General features: G+C 40.4%; 1 long non-coding RNA gene across 1 annotated transcript; it reads left to right on the forward strand.

Moving 5' to 3' along the window:
* Window positions 1-1,500: 1,500 nt before the first annotated feature.
* LOC309605643 lies at window positions 1,501-11,759 on the forward strand. Its single transcript, XR_014231469.1, has 2 exons — window positions 1,501-4,260; window positions 4,559-11,759. It is a non-coding gene; the product is annotated as an uncharacterized lncRNA (long non-coding RNA).
* Window positions 11,760-15,631: the final 3,872 nt, after the last annotated feature.

Below are 15,631 nucleotides of genomic sequence, written 5' to 3' on the forward strand. Positions count from 1 at the left end.
TGGACCAATAGCCTGGATCTGTTTCATGAGTAAACAGAGGAGTTCAGGCTTGCGACTCTATAAAGTTAAGCCAATATTAGTTATAGAGGAAATCCTGTTTGCTCTTTCTTCTTTTATAGTTGCTTTTAAAAAAGAACTCAAGTAGAGGTTTTGGTATGTTCTAATGCTAAAAACACAATTTCTCATACATGCGCTCTCACACACGTGCGCACGCACACACACACACACACACACACAAAACCAAGAATGTTTGTAACCAAACAGAAAGGAAATCACTGCTGTCTTTACAGTGAGAATTAAGGATGTTTTCCCAATATCCTTCAAGTACAAAACTTAAATGTCCCTATTTATGAAATGGGAAATACTCATCTAGGTTCTGATGCCATGTAGTCACCTTATCATAATTATTAAGATAAAGATAAGTAAGTGGGACTTCCCTGGTGGTGCAGTGGTTAAGAATCTGCCTGCCAATGCAAGGGACACGGGTTCAATCCCTGGTCCAGGAAGATCCCACATGCCACGGAGCAACTAAGCCCATGCGCCACAACTACTGAGCCTGTACTCTAGAGCCGGCGAGGCACAACTACTGAAGCCCTCACGCCTAGAGCCTGTGCTCCGCAACAAGAGAAGCCACGGCGATGAGAAGCCTGCACACCGCAACGAAGACCCAACACAGCCAAAAATAAATAAATAAATTTAAAAAAAAAGATAAGTGATTGCTATTAAAAACCTTTTAGTTCTGCTTATTGGGCACAAATTTCTCTCTGTACTCATTGCCTAGAAATTGTATGTAACAAGGTCCAAGCAAGCATTTAAACTTCTAGGATACCAGGACAATGATTTCTAACCTCTTTGAAGTTGTGACACCCCATCTTGATTGTTAGATTTCACAACTATCTCTCCTGTCATATAGTCCCCCACAGCCCCAAGAAAAAATTATTAATCTATTATATGAAATTTAACAAAATTTTTAAATGAATTTAAATTAATCTTACTTTGCTTCAGGGTTTTGTTTTGCTGTTAGTTTTTCTTTTTTTCTTTTTTAATAATTTCCTCTTCTCTGACGCTGAAGCCACCCTAAAGCTTGGGCCTAAATTAGCCTCTCTTCCTGCTGTATTCTTTTAGCTCTTTATATAAATATATTATAGTATCTTAACATTGTATCTTTGTTGATTAATTTTATTTTATTTTTTTATTATTTATTTATTTTTGGCTGCATTGGGTCTTCGTTGCTGCACGCAGGCTTTCTCTAGTTGTGGCGAGCGGGGGCTACTCTTCATTGTGGTGCTTGAGCTTCTCATTGCAGTGGCTTCTCTTGTTGTGGAGCATGGGCTCTAGGCCGTGGGCTCCAGTAGTTGTGGCACATGGGCCCTAGAGTGCGTAGGCTTCAGTAGTTGCAGTACGCAGGCTCTAGGGCATATGGGCTTCAATGGTTGTGGCTCACGGGCTCTAGAGCGCAGGCTCAGTAGCTGTGGCACACAAGCTTAGTTGCTCCATGGCCTGTGGGATCTTCCTGGACCAGGGCTCGAACCCGTGTCCCCTGCATTGGCAGGCAGATTCTTAACCACTGCGCCACTAGGGAAGTCCCTTGTTGGTTAATTTTAAATTTTTCTCCCTGGTTTAGATGAGGAACCATGTCATGTTCATCTTTTTTTTCCCCCAGAATTTCTAGCACACTGCTTAAAACAGGAGGAGATTCGATAAATGTTAGTTAAATGCATTAATAAATAAGCAGTGGCCTTGGAGGCAGAAACACAGCCAGTGTGTCGAAAATACAGAACAGAAAATCATCATTCTACTAGTGTAAAGATGGCTCCATGTAAGATCCTCTGTTCTAGAACTCAAATCCGGTGAGAGAATGGGTGCAAAACATTTTACAAACCTAGGTAAATGTGGGCCAATGTCACTGGTACTTATTATTTAGTAGCCTTCGGGGAATAGTTTCTGAATCTGGGAATCAGCAGTCTGTGAAGACAAGAATGAACTTGGCTTATTGCAATAGGAGGATCATGAAAGGATTAGTAAATTGAAGCAAGTTGACAAGAAGTTGTCCCATAATACAGTAGGAGTCCAGTTTTGAAAAACTGGGTCTTGCTGAAGTCTTTCCCAGTTACTCATTTCTGTGCCCTGGTTTATAAATGACCATTTCTTTAGATGCTTAAGTTTTGGATAATTTCATATAGCATTACCAGAAATATGTGTTCCCAGGTACAAGATACACAGGATTGATTGGTCAAGGAAACGTGTTATATTTGGATAACTCTACTGAGAGGCAAAAATAACTGATGCATTTTGAAGTGACCATTGGTAATAAGCTTCAGCGGTTCTGGAAGATGCAATAAAAACATCAGGGCAATTTGACAAGCTACTGTGATTCAAATAGATGTTAGTGGTAACCAAAGTTCACAACTATGTCAATGAAGCTGGATTCCATTAAGTCAATCAGTAACTAAGGAAATAGTTAATTGAGATACAATCACAAACTAGAAAAACAGGATAAAGTAAGAGGAATAATCACATTTCTCGATAGTCACATGCTATCAAACATCAGAATCTGATGTCTGAAAGATAAAGCAGGCTGATTTCAAAAATGGAAAAGGAGGCTATGAGCTAGGGCATGAGTAATTCCACCAAAGCAGTCAAATGCGAGTCTTTCTGAAAAGCAGATGACGTCCTCACAGAAGGGAGCTGCCTAAAACCTACTAGAACATAGCTCTAGGCTACAAGCATAATCTGCCCAAGGTCACACAGCTAGTAAATTGCAAAGTGGGTTTTCAACACTAGGTTGAACGACACCAAAGCCCAAGTCCTCTTTTTTCTAGACAAGGGATAACCAAGCTATGTGCCAAGCTGCTGGGGTATGCTGTCCCTCACCACTTTGTCTGATTCCAGTTGAAGAAAAGCCATGGGTAGCAGCAGCAGTAAGTAGGAAGCTTTCAGCTTCTCCAGCTCACCTCTTATGCCCTTATATTAAAAATAAAACCAGGAATTAAAGAGGTTCAGGATGACCTCAAGCCAGGAAGCTGAAGTTCTGAAACGGCTAATCGATTCCTGAGCTAACAACAAATCCTAGTATGCTGTTAAATTCCTACTTCTGTATTTTCTAGGAATTAGAGAAAAATACCTATTTGTTCATTCTTTCGTTTAACAAGCAATTATCGAGTGTGTACCATGGGCCAGTCACCAGAGATCCAGAGGTTAATAGAAAAAGATTTCTGCTGTTAAGAAGCAACGTAGGGCTTCCCTGGTGGCGCAGTGGTTAAGAATCTGCCTGCCAATGCAAGGGACACGGGTTCGAGCCCTGGTCCAGGAAGATCCCACATACTGCGGAGCAGCTAAACCTGTGCGCCGCAACTACGGAGCCTGAGCTCTAGAGCCCGCGAGCCACAACTACGGAAGCTTGCACGCCTAGAGCCCGTGCTCCGCAACAAGAGAAGCCAAGACAATGAGAAGCCCGTGCACCACAACGAAGAGTAGCGCCCGCTCGCCGCAACTGGAGAAAGCCCACGCCCAGCAACGAAGACCCAACACAGCCAAAAGTAAAAAACAGAAAAAAAAAAAAAAAAGAAGCAACGTAAGTGAGGCGGAAGGAGGAGGGAGAGACAGACAAGCAAATAATTTCAGCACAATGTAGCACTGATACTGAGAATTTTAAAAATAATCAATATAGGGACATCACATTGAGGGAGAAACATATCTCTTCCCAATTCCTGATGTTTCCTTCCAGATGGAGGGGGCTCCACTAATGTAATACGCCTAATTTCCTCCACCTCTCAACTCTTTCCCCAGGAGAGGAGAATTTACTTAATCTGATTGATGACAATGAAAAGAGAAAGTGGCATGCTTATGCAAGCTCCCTCTTGCGTTTATCCCCTCTGTCTGTCTGCCTCTCTGTTTTGTCTCGCTCTCACTCTCTCTCCCGCCCCCTCTCTTTTTTTTTCTTGGCCACAAGGCATGGGGGATCTTAATTCCCCACCAGGGATCAAACCCATGCCCCCTGCATTGGAAACACGGAGTCTTAACCACTCGACCACCAGAGAAGTCCCTCTCCTTGCAGCCAGCCTGCCTGTAAGGAAGATAATTTCTCTGCTTTTCCACTCCCCAAGTTTTCCAGAAACAAGTCCCATGTAAGGAAGCCTGCAGAAGTTCAGCACTGTCCATGACCAGGGGTTCAGTATTAGGAATCCTTCTTGTTCATAGACACAAATCACATTCTCCAACATCAGGTTTATCCATAATAAATTTGTTCTATTTCAAAAGGCAATGTGTGGGCTTCCCTGGTGGCGCAGTGGTTGAGAATCTGCCTGCCAATGCAGGGGACACGGGTTCGAGCCCTGGTCTGGGAAGATCCCACATGCCGGGGAGCAACTGGGCCCGTGAGCCACAACTACTGAGCCTGCACGTCTGGAGCCTGTGCTCCGCAACAAGAGAGGCCCGCACACCGCGATGAAGTGTGACCCCCGCTTGCCGCAACTAGAGAAAGCCCTCGCACAGAAATGAAGACCCAACACGCTAAAATAAATAAATAAATTTATTAAAAAAAAAAAAAAAAAAAAAGGCAATGTGTAATGGTTAAGTGCATAGACTCTGGAGCCAAACTGGTTAAAAGCCCAGTATCTGCCATGTAATAACAGCCATGTGACTTTGGGCAAGTTACTTAACTTCCCTGTGCTTCAATTTCTCCACCTACAAAAATGGGACTAAGAGTATCTACTCACAGAATTATTGTGAAGATTGAGTTCATATATACAAAGCACTTAGAACAGTGCCTATTACAAAATAAGTGTTCCACAAGTTTGAGCTATCATTGCTATTATCATTATTATTTTTGACCCCATCTGTCTTAATCTTTTATTTCTCAATTTGTTGAAAAGTTGGGCAGGAAGGGGAAGTGCTATTGATTGGGATCCTCCAACTCTCACCTCCAACAATTATGGAAGTTTAAGAAGTCTTATATGGTTTTTAGAATCATTGCCCTTTTGTTTATAGTTCTTGGTCCCCTTATTAGGTGAAATCTGAAAGCCTCTATCATTGGATTCCAAATGTCAGGCCAAGATTCTCAGACTTTAGCCCAAGTGAGATTGAGATTGACGAAGCTAATTAGTTGTGTCAGATTTTTCAGTCCCCGCTTTCTGATTTTTCTTTTCAGCCAGGTTGACCCCTCTAATCAAGGCAGGCAGGCAGGCAGTTGCTTACCTGATTCTCAAAGATTCCTCCCAGGTCCTTCAGGTTTTCTGCACGTTCCAGAGATCCCTCCTTGCTCTGGCATCTGCACTTCCTACCCTGGTCTTTGCAAAACCTTCCTAGGAGAAGAAGGCTTTTCTCTACCTCGTCACAGGATTCTTTCCCTGGATTCAGACCTGCCCTAAGGAGTTTAATGGAGGAAATGAACCGGTAGGCAAAAATAATTGGAATACAATGTGTTAAGTACAGCCAAGGAGATATCTAAATGGCACTAAAGGAGTACAGCAGTCAGGACCGGTAACAGATGGCATACTCAAAAAGAATGATTAAAGAGAGTTTAAAATAATTTATTTAGAAAGGTGTAAGCAGAGTTAGGGATAATTAAGCACCAACACTGAGAAACCGCTCCCACCCTTAGTCCTAAAGAGGCGAAGGAAAGGAGCTATTATCAAAATCCAGAGAGACAGCTCTAGCTATAAGGGAGGATTCCTAATAGGAACTTTTTGGTAGATTAATGCAGCCCTTGCCAATCCAAGGCCTGGGAGGGAGGGAGTTAAGGAAATATTACTACAATTTTATTCTCTTCTGTCCTCTGAGCTTCTTCCAGGGCCTCCCATTGTTCAAATCCACCAGAAAGTCAGAGAAAACCCGGTTAATATTGTTCAAAGAGGTCAGCTTCCCAGGGCACAAGACAGATGGAAAATGGTAGAGAGGGGGTCAAAAAGGTCAAGCAAAGAATAGCCCAGCACAGAGAGTAGAGGTACTAACTCTTCCAGAGGACTTCAAAGGAGATAATATTTGAGATACATCTTGAAAGACAAGTAGGGGTTTTCCCAGTGCAGATTCTACACAAAGAGAGAGCATATTCAGTAGCTCATGGTTATAAAAGGGGCATGCGTGGTATATGTAGGCAAGCAGTCCCATTTGGCAGAAAGACATAACACTTGTGGAGAGATGAGCCTGAAAAGAACACTTAGGACCAGATTATAAAGATTCTTAAAGGCCATGCTACATGACTGGACTTAATCCTGTAGTTAGTCAGGGTCTGTTCAAAGACTTTCAGAGAGGGTGACATAAGCATATTTAAGTTAGGAAAAGATAACTTCAATGTCAGTATAGTGGATGGCCTGGAGTATTGAGAAACCAGAAGCAGGAAGTTCATTTTGGAGGTCTTTGCAATAGTCCAGGCAATATATAAGGGTGAGTGGCACTAAAGCAGTGGTGATGATGAAGCAAAGAATCTATTCTGAAGATAAAATTAACAGAATTTGATGACCTAGTAACTATGGGAGTGCCAGCAAAGGCAGGTTCTAAATGAGCATCCAATTTCTAGTTTGAGAAACTAGGCAGATGGTGGTACTGTTCATTATGAGAGAATTCAAGAAGACTAGGCTTGTGGACGACTACACAGAGTTCAGCTTCATACACACGAAGTTTGTGTGCCTGTGGAGCACTAGTGGGGAAATGTCTAGTTAGCAATGGATAAAAGACAGCCAGGACTCTGGAGGGAGACTTAGGAGCCAGATACACAGTTTGGGGAACAACAATTTGTTTTTTGTAGCCCATGTAAAGTATAGCCACCAGATTTTTCTCAACCTCTGTAACTAACAAAGGAAAAAATGTGACTCATCGTGTAATGAAATAAACCACAATGAGAGTCAAATAATCCACTGCTGATTCTCCTTGCCATGGGAAGCGTTTTTCATTTGATCGTTAGCAGTAGAAACTCATAACTGAGAATTGCATGGTAGTTTAGGAGTGTTCTGTAAAAACAAACAAACAAACAAACAACCCTCAGTTTTGAAAACTGAGTGCTATTTGCTCCTTAAATTTAAACTCATCTATTTTATAAACAAACTCCAAGTTTCTCATAGAAGCTTCATGTTATTATATGAAATCATATCTCACGACATGTAATCGTTCTTCAACTGAGGCATTTGGTAATACAGTGTTCAGAAAAGTGCTTTCCCTCATAGCAGATACATAATAAATATTTTCTGGATAAATGGGTGGTATACAGATGGATAAATGAAAGCAATAGGTTATGTTAATGTTGATTTTGTTAGAAGTTTTGTGTGTGTGTGTAAAAATCATAATCAAGGGAGAATTAGAAACTGTCTGGTTTTGCTTCATCAGTAGAAAAAAGCCAGAATTAGATGATACTCAGTTTCTCCTTTGTGTCCAGCTACCTCAACCACCTTACCTAAGAAGAACTGACATAATTCTCTTCCAGTTCCTTGTTATGTTAAATGATCATAGTTATAGGGTCTCACAATTTTACTTTGTCTGTATAATTCCCAGCATAACTATCTTGAAATCTTAGAAATACAGTTCTAATTATCTGAAGCCAATGGAAGTCTACCATTAATAGTACACATTGAGGCACAAAAAACCAATTGATTTCTGGCTTCTAACTTTACACGATCACTATGTGACTTAATATACTGATTAAAAAATTATTAAATTATTGACTAAACTCTATTTTGTTAAAATCCTCTTCAAAATTTTATTTAAAATTACTTTAGAAAAAACTTTCTGCCTGGTGGTTGTCCTTCTTGTAAAATTTGGAATGAGTCATTAATACACTACATAACCATGTCCCTTTCCTACCTTGATCTTAATGTAGTTTCTTTATCTTCAGTGGACACTATCAACACTGAACCTTTTGTCACTCATCCATCCAGCCCTCCCAGCCCATGTAACAAGTGGAAAGATTTCTTTCCAACTGCTGCCTCTCTAAAGAATGAAGTGCAGATACACGCAGGCTAAAGAGAGCTGGACCTCAAGTTAAACCATGATACAGCCCAGGCACCCACAGATCATCTGATTTCTGGGTAAACAGACTCTACCTCTAAATGACTGAGTTAAAGGTAACAGGCAGATACTGGAATACTGAAGATGCTTGACAAATGTAACCTTTCACTGAATATTCAAAATACATGTACTGGGTTATGTCTCTCTCCTATAGGTTACAGTCTATGTCCTAGTCATCTATGTATTTTTCTCAGCACCTAGCACGATATCAGTTGCCGGTAGAATAAATTGATAAATTGTCCCATACATAATTTTTCTTTCTTTCTAATTTTTTGCATTATCCAATTTTTCTTTAATAAATATAAATTGTTTACATAATAAAAATGAGAAGTCCCAGTATTTTGTTTGTGTTTTTAATGTGTATATTTTTATATGGATCTATGGTATTGTACATAGTATACATATGTATACATATGATCATACTTATAATAAAGGAAAGTAAGGCAATAGTTTAAAACTGACTTATGAATCAGTACATAATACATTTTCAACATCTTATGATAATTTGCTAGTTACAATACAGAATATTTAAATACTGAATATGTATTTGTGTTATTCTAAAAGATGGCTAGCAGAAACTGAAATGAATGTTTTGTTTGTTTTCTTATGACACAACTGGGTGAAAAGCAGAACTACACAGAAGTTTCATAATAAAACTCCAAACCACATTAGACTTGTCCATTGTCAGGTTTTGTTACATTCCTCCTAACTCAACCCAGACTCCCTGAGGTTGGCAAAAAGGGCAAAGTTTGAGTCAAAACCACACCCTTCCTTTGAGCTTTTGGGATGCACTTAGAATTCTGGGAGAAACCAAAAGGAATGGCAGTTTTTTCTTCCAGATGTGGCAAGTCTGTCACTTTCAGTGTTTATTAAAATTTCAAACTCAGCCCAATAACTAAAGACAGTTGTCTGGAAGGGGAATGAGGGGAGGGCAGGAGAATCCTAAAGTTCTGTTCCACTCTGAATAAGGTGTTGATGTTGTAAGATCCCTTAGGAGAGGGAGTAATTAGGAAGGGGGCAGGGCAAGGAGGGAAGGAAAGAGGGAGGGAGAAACCAACAAGGAGAGTGTCATAACCAAAGATTAGGATTAATCCAGTTCTATGGTCCTGAGATCCAAGAAAAAACTTCACACTTGACCTAAATGTGTTCATTTGTCTGGAGGCTGTTTCCATGTTTGAAGCAGGTTGTATTCATAGGTGAGCATTAAAAGGACAATTTAAGGCATAGGGGTTTACTCTTAAAAAAAAAACAAAAAAACTCAAAATCCAATATCGTAGGATTTGCTTGGTTGCCCTATTTCTATCATGTATACTTTTTCCCTTTAGCTTTTCCTATAAATAACAAACTGGAAAATAATTTTCATCTCAATATTTCTTTTTCTATTTATTTATTTCTTTATTTAAACAATTTTTGTCCATTTATTTGAAACATTTTTGTCACTTCATGCGTTTCCTATAAATTGCTTATAGGTAGTTTTTTTTTTTTTCCGGCTGCACCATGCGGCTTGCGGGATCTTAGTTCCCCAACCAGGGATCGAACCCATGCCCCCTGCAGAGGAAGCATGGAGTCCTAACCACTGGACCGCCAGGGAAGTCCCTTTTTCTATATATAATAGTCAACATTTATTGAGTTCTAATCTCTTTTCAGGCTCTATGCTAGGTATTTTACATACTTTTATAGGGGAACACTGACTCTTCACTCCTGATACTGCCTCGCATATGGGAGAACAACCATTAGAGTAATCGTCCTTGCCTGAATACACTTATTACTTCCCAGAAGAGGAGAAGGAACTTTGGTGAGTTTGGGATGAGGCTCAGGGCCATGACAAAGATCAAATATAACTGATGTTCCTTTCCCCTCCCCCATTCTCTTTCATATATTCCAGCTTGCAAAAACCATGTGTTCTGGTCTGCTCTCGGTGAGGCCAGTAGCAGAGTAGCACAGGTCTTACCCCTGCAAGCCGGGGAGAAGACAATGACAAGTCAAGTCCAGGCCCTGGATTTCATATTAATCTATTAGGAGACTATCTCCAGGGAATATTATACAACTCAGAAAGGTGAAGGTAAGAGTTTCTTTGCTTTAGGCAAACACAGAATGCGTAGACTTCATGTCTCACTATGGGACACCCCACAAACAAAACTTAGAGGAGTGTGTAAGAAAAATGCATGTCTGGGCCAGAAAACAAAAAGAGAGAAAAAATTAAAAGTGTGTAAGAAAACAGAAGGAAGAAGATCACAAATTCAGCAAACAATCCTAGCTTTACTATAAGCAGAGAAAGAAAGGGAGCAATATAAAATCAGGTTGAACTGCTATAAATTCAGATGAGTCTTTCTAAAAAATAGCAGTAGAGCAGAGGAAGGAAATATAACACCAGACGTCTAATCTCTTGCTGCAGAAAAAGATGTAGCTGAAAGATTCTACTCAAGGATTGTAACATTCAAAGTGAAAGATAGGGTCTTGAGTAGGACTTAAGATAGGTAATAGAAACTCACTAGGCCCATAGGGGTACAGGTTCCAAAAGCAGCTTTAGTTCAGGTCTCTGCTGAGGGTGATTATCCTGTTGAAACAATTGTAGGAAGCAGGAGGAAGTCATCCAGTGGAGGCAGGTGTCTTAGCCATGGCAAGGGGTAAAGAAAGGCAACAAGCCCTGTGGATTAGGAGTAAAGTGCTATTCATAAGATAGCATGGAAGCTATGTGACTAGACAAAGCCCCACTCTTTTCAGCATGGGATACCAGAACCATGGGACTCAATAGGAAAAGGGAAAGTAAAGGGTTTGGAATATGCTAGACAGGAAGGAATGGTACTTCAAGTAAAGCCTACTGACTGGGACTGACATCATGTGAAAATTTAAAAATGATTTTAGAAGCCAGAAGTGTCACAAATGCCACTCTCTGAGAGAGAAAATAGTATGCAGAGCTGGCTCTTCCTTCCACATCAGAAGTGAGAGATTAACTTCTTGATGGGTGATTTCTCCCAATTGAGTTTAAGCTCACATTTTCTCAACTCCAAAAACTTGGAAATGACAGCCCTCAAACTATATACAGAAACCCAACTACATGTCACCCCTCACTGCTATTATCTTGCTCCAAGCCACAATCTTTTCTTCCCTAGGTTATCCCACTTGCTTCCTAAATCATCCGCCTGCTTCGGTACTTGGCCCCTTAGAGTCTCTTCTCAACCCAGCATCCAGGTGATCTTGTTAGTTCAAGTCAGTACTCTGCTCTGAACCCTCCACTGGCTTCCAGATCATCAGAGTGAACGCTCACACGGCTCCACATGATCTGTCCTTCTGTGTCCCTCTAATCTCATCCCTTTATCACTTTCCACCTTGCTCCCTGTACTCCAGCCACACAGGCCTCCTTGCTGGTAAACATGCCAGGAACACTCCTGTCTCCCACCTTTGCATTTCCTCTGCCCTTAGATGATCTCTGCCTAGATAACCTCAGGACTTGCTCTTTAACATCCTCTAGGGTTTTATTCAAAATTGCCTTCCTTAGGGTAAGCTGGGACGAAGTGAGAGAGTGGCATGGACATACATACACTACCAAATGTAAAATAGCTAGCTAGTGGGAAGCAGCCGCACAGCACAGGGAGATCAGCTCCGTGCTTTGTGTCCACCTAGAGGGGTGGGATAGGGAGGGTGGGAGGGAGATGCAAGAAGGAGGAGATATGGGGATATATGTATATGTATAGCTGATTCACTTTGTTATAAAGCAGAAACTAACACACCATTGTAAAGCAATTATACTCCAATAAAGAGGTTTAAAAAAAAAAATTGCCTTCCCTGACTATCCTAGCTAAAATTCTAATCCCCTCCCAACATGTCATAATAGCCTCTTTATTTTTTTCCTCCTTATCATGTCACTAACATGTTACATATTTAATTATTTATCCCATTTAAAGAATGTCTTCCCCAATAGAATGCAATTTTGCTCCATGAAAGCAAGGAGCTTTGTCTATTTCATTCATTGCTAGAATAGCTCCTGGAATTTAGTAGGCATTCAATAATTATTTGTGATGTGAATGAATGAATCTTGGTGAGATGAAAACCCAGATTATTTCCATCTGTTCACTTAATTTGGGTACCTTTGACACAGTTTTTGGCCTCACTAAGAGATGTGATCTGGGAGCATAATTTTCCTGTGGTAACTCTACTATGATCTAGGGATTAGTTTGCTTTTTAAATTGTATAGTTACTGAGCTAGAACTTTTATAATCTTGTATGTTCTAGGAATTCTTCGGACTTTTTATAAAGCGGGGATCATGAAGACAAATTCTAACTCTGGGTTCTTGAAGGAAACACATCCATTCCAGGTGCTGTGGTGCTGAGGGAACCCACCTCCACATCTACCTTCTCTTGACTAAGACTGAGAGGATAAGAAAATGGGAGGAAATAAATTTTGGATTTTAATTTTTTTAACTTTAACTCATAAAGTCAAGAGAATTTGATCTAGGGTTTTAATCTTTTTGGACTTTAACTTATTTGGACTTAACTTGCAAGCAGAGCAGGGGTTGGGGGAATCAAATTTTTTTTTTTACTGTAATTTCTCCATAGAATTTGATCATGGGACATGAAGTATCTTATTGTTAGGATGTTATTATTGGAGTTTTTTATGTTGTCACTTGATACCATTGTGGAATCACTGTTGAGCTATATGCATGTTGTAGCTATGAAAATGCACTGCTCAAATCTCCATCTGCAGGAAGCTCAATGGACTGACAGCCTCTGGATCCACCACTGTGTTCACACTGAGGCCACCCTTCCCACCAGCTGCTCCTAGCCAATAACTGAGGATGGTGAGAGTATTAAAGCAGGTCCGTTCCAGTGAGACATAGAACTCCTCCAGCAAGTGTCTTTGGCTCAATGAGTGCCCATCACCCAGGTTTAACCTTTCAAGGAGCAGCACTGCACTCTGAAAGTCTCCCTACCGTGTCCTCCTCTCTTCCTTAGTGCACAGTTGTCAGACCTGCACCATGGTTTGAAGCCTCCCCTCGCCTTCTCCTGTTTCTTCTCCTGATACATCTCTTTCATGTCTGATCCCTTCTTGACATCTACTTCTCAGTGGACCTGAACTAACATAATATGTAACTGGACAACTTGGCTAGACAAAATTTGGGTTGGGAAATAAAGTAGGGAATTGATTTTCAATGTTGCCTTCAAGTTAATTTATTTAATATACACATCTGGCCTATTTCAGAGCATTCTGGGGCAGAAGCAACACTACGGACCTCGGGTATACCAGGAGGACCCCCAGAGGAGCATGATTGGCTCCTCTGGGGGAACATCCCTGTGAAAGTGAGAACTGGACTGTCCTGATAATCTGCTGATCTTTTCCCCACAAGGGGACAGCCAGAGCCTGGTTGAATTATAGGATAAATGGTCAAGGCCAATGGATGAAGAGAACAAAAGTCTGGGAAGTGTTTAGGGATACAACTTTCTTCGTCCCATTCTGATGTTTTCATTGTGGAAGGAGCTTCACTGTCCACTCTCTGCCAACTCCTCTTTCCCCTCCCCAGGGAAACAGGAGAGACTTTTCTTCTTGATGAGTTAAGAGAGGAGAATTTTTAAATGCTTATCTCAGCCCCTTCCTGTTTCATTTTAACTTGGGATCCACAGACAGCATGCACTCATTCCTGCTCCTTCATGCCATATGATTGCAGTGGCAGGCTCGTGCATGGGGAGACCAGCAGGTTCCACTTCCTAACCTATGACTGGTGTTCCATGTTAGGAAGCCTATAATTGCAATACATCTAAGCCACATCTTCAATTCTAGCCTTTAGAAGTTTAGCAGGTGATATTTTCATCACCATCTATCTTCTCCTTTTCTGTCTCATAATTTGTACTGAACTCTGGCGGGGAGATGGTATTATTTTCCCCTTTTTATCTAGGAGGAAACTGAGATACAGTGAGCCGAGCAACATTCTCAAGATCATATAACTAACAAGTGGCAGAATAACAGTTCAAGCAACAGTTGAATTCTTAGCTTCTGTGCTTTCTCATTTTGTCATTTCTTATTATAGTTCTATATTCATGATGAAAGCTTTTGATATACACAAAATTAGACACCTTCAACTAGTGAATAAATTAGTAGTGTTGATAAGATTTGTTCCTGTAGTCTTGCATTTATTTATCTTGGATTGTTTTGAAACTTTAAATTGTCACATTTGAAATCTCTCACTGAATGTCTTGACAAATATTTCCAAAGAGGTTATTTGAAGGAAAACATAACTTCTAATTATCTTGTTCTCACATGTGACCTCTAGCACATGACAAGGAGTGGATCAAACTTGTGTTTGCCTCCAATATTTTCATCTTTGTGTTGGGAACCTGGAAAGGCTTGACTATTTCAAATAGCCTGAACATAATAGTCAAGGAAGTAGAATTATAGTGATAAAGTACTCATCTTAAAATTCAAGCAAAATTCATCAAACTTACAAATCTACTCCACACTTCCCAGGAATTCATTGTCAGTCATTGGTTCTGTTTGGTCTGGATTGTTCTACTATCTGTAAAGCATTGTTGATTTATGCAATGATTTGAATGTTTTATCTAAGCCTATTTTATAAAAATGAGTGGAAAGCAGAAAAATAAAATGCTAATACTTAATGACTATTCAAGTAAGACAAAGATCGAAATTATTAGGTATGCTAAAAGCAGCAAATATTTGGCCTCAATTAAATTCTTATTGGACTTACGCTGGTCAACTGTTTAATTACAAATGCAAGAAACAAATTTTAAGTATTTGTTCAAAATGCAGAGATGTAGTAACAGATGTAGATCCATAAAATCATAAATTGGAAATCAGTATCAAGAGATAGTCCAGAAATCCAAATGCAAAGAGAAGTTTTAGTTCTATAACTGTTAACAGGGATAGAGCTTGTGGCTTGATTCCTCTATGAGGGGAAAAAGAAGATGGATGCTTAACTTTCTCTTGAGTAAGTCAGGGCATGATCTTGTGTTTGATTCCCCACAAGTCCCCTGAAAAATCACCCTTAGCAAGCCCTTCCCAACATTAAAATACATTTCTTCTGACTACTTTCCTTTCCAGTAAGCTGAGAGAGCTAGAATTTGAAGTAAGACATTACTTTAGGAAACTCATTCTGAGGTACATTTGGTGTTTAAACTATATACAGAATGTCTGGTATGGTGTTAGAACCCTTGACAAAGTGCTTGCAATGAGAAAGCTTCAGTTTCATCCTGATTTCCCTACTTGGTGTTTATGCTCCTCCTTCCCCACTTGCCATCAGGCTGCCTCCCCATCCTCCAAGGTTAAAAGAGGGAGGTGAATAAGAACTAAGGGGCAGGAACTGTCTTACCTGACTGGCACCAAGGGACTCTGGCACTGGTTTTCTTTAGCTGTGGCAACTGTTTAAAAGCTCTCTCTTTCTGGATGATGTTCAAAGCTGACTGTTCTTCTCATGGGTGGTTTCCTGGGTACTTTGGAGGCTCCCACATTGAACTGCCTGTCCTGCAGGCAAAGCATTTACCTCAATCTGGTCACTTATGCTTCTTCCCACAGCAGTGGGAACGAGGCAAACCAATCCTCTGTTTGGGTCACTTCACCTTTCTGAGCAGAACTCTTGAGTGAAATTTGAAATGGTTCCAGGTCAGCTCTCTTTGGCTGAGCCTA

This window comes from Balaenoptera borealis (genome assembly GCF_965194805.1).
Source record: "Balaenoptera borealis genome assembly, chromosome: 11".
Taxonomy (NCBI): Eukaryota; Metazoa; Chordata; class Mammalia; order Artiodactyla; family Balaenopteridae; genus Balaenoptera; species Balaenoptera borealis.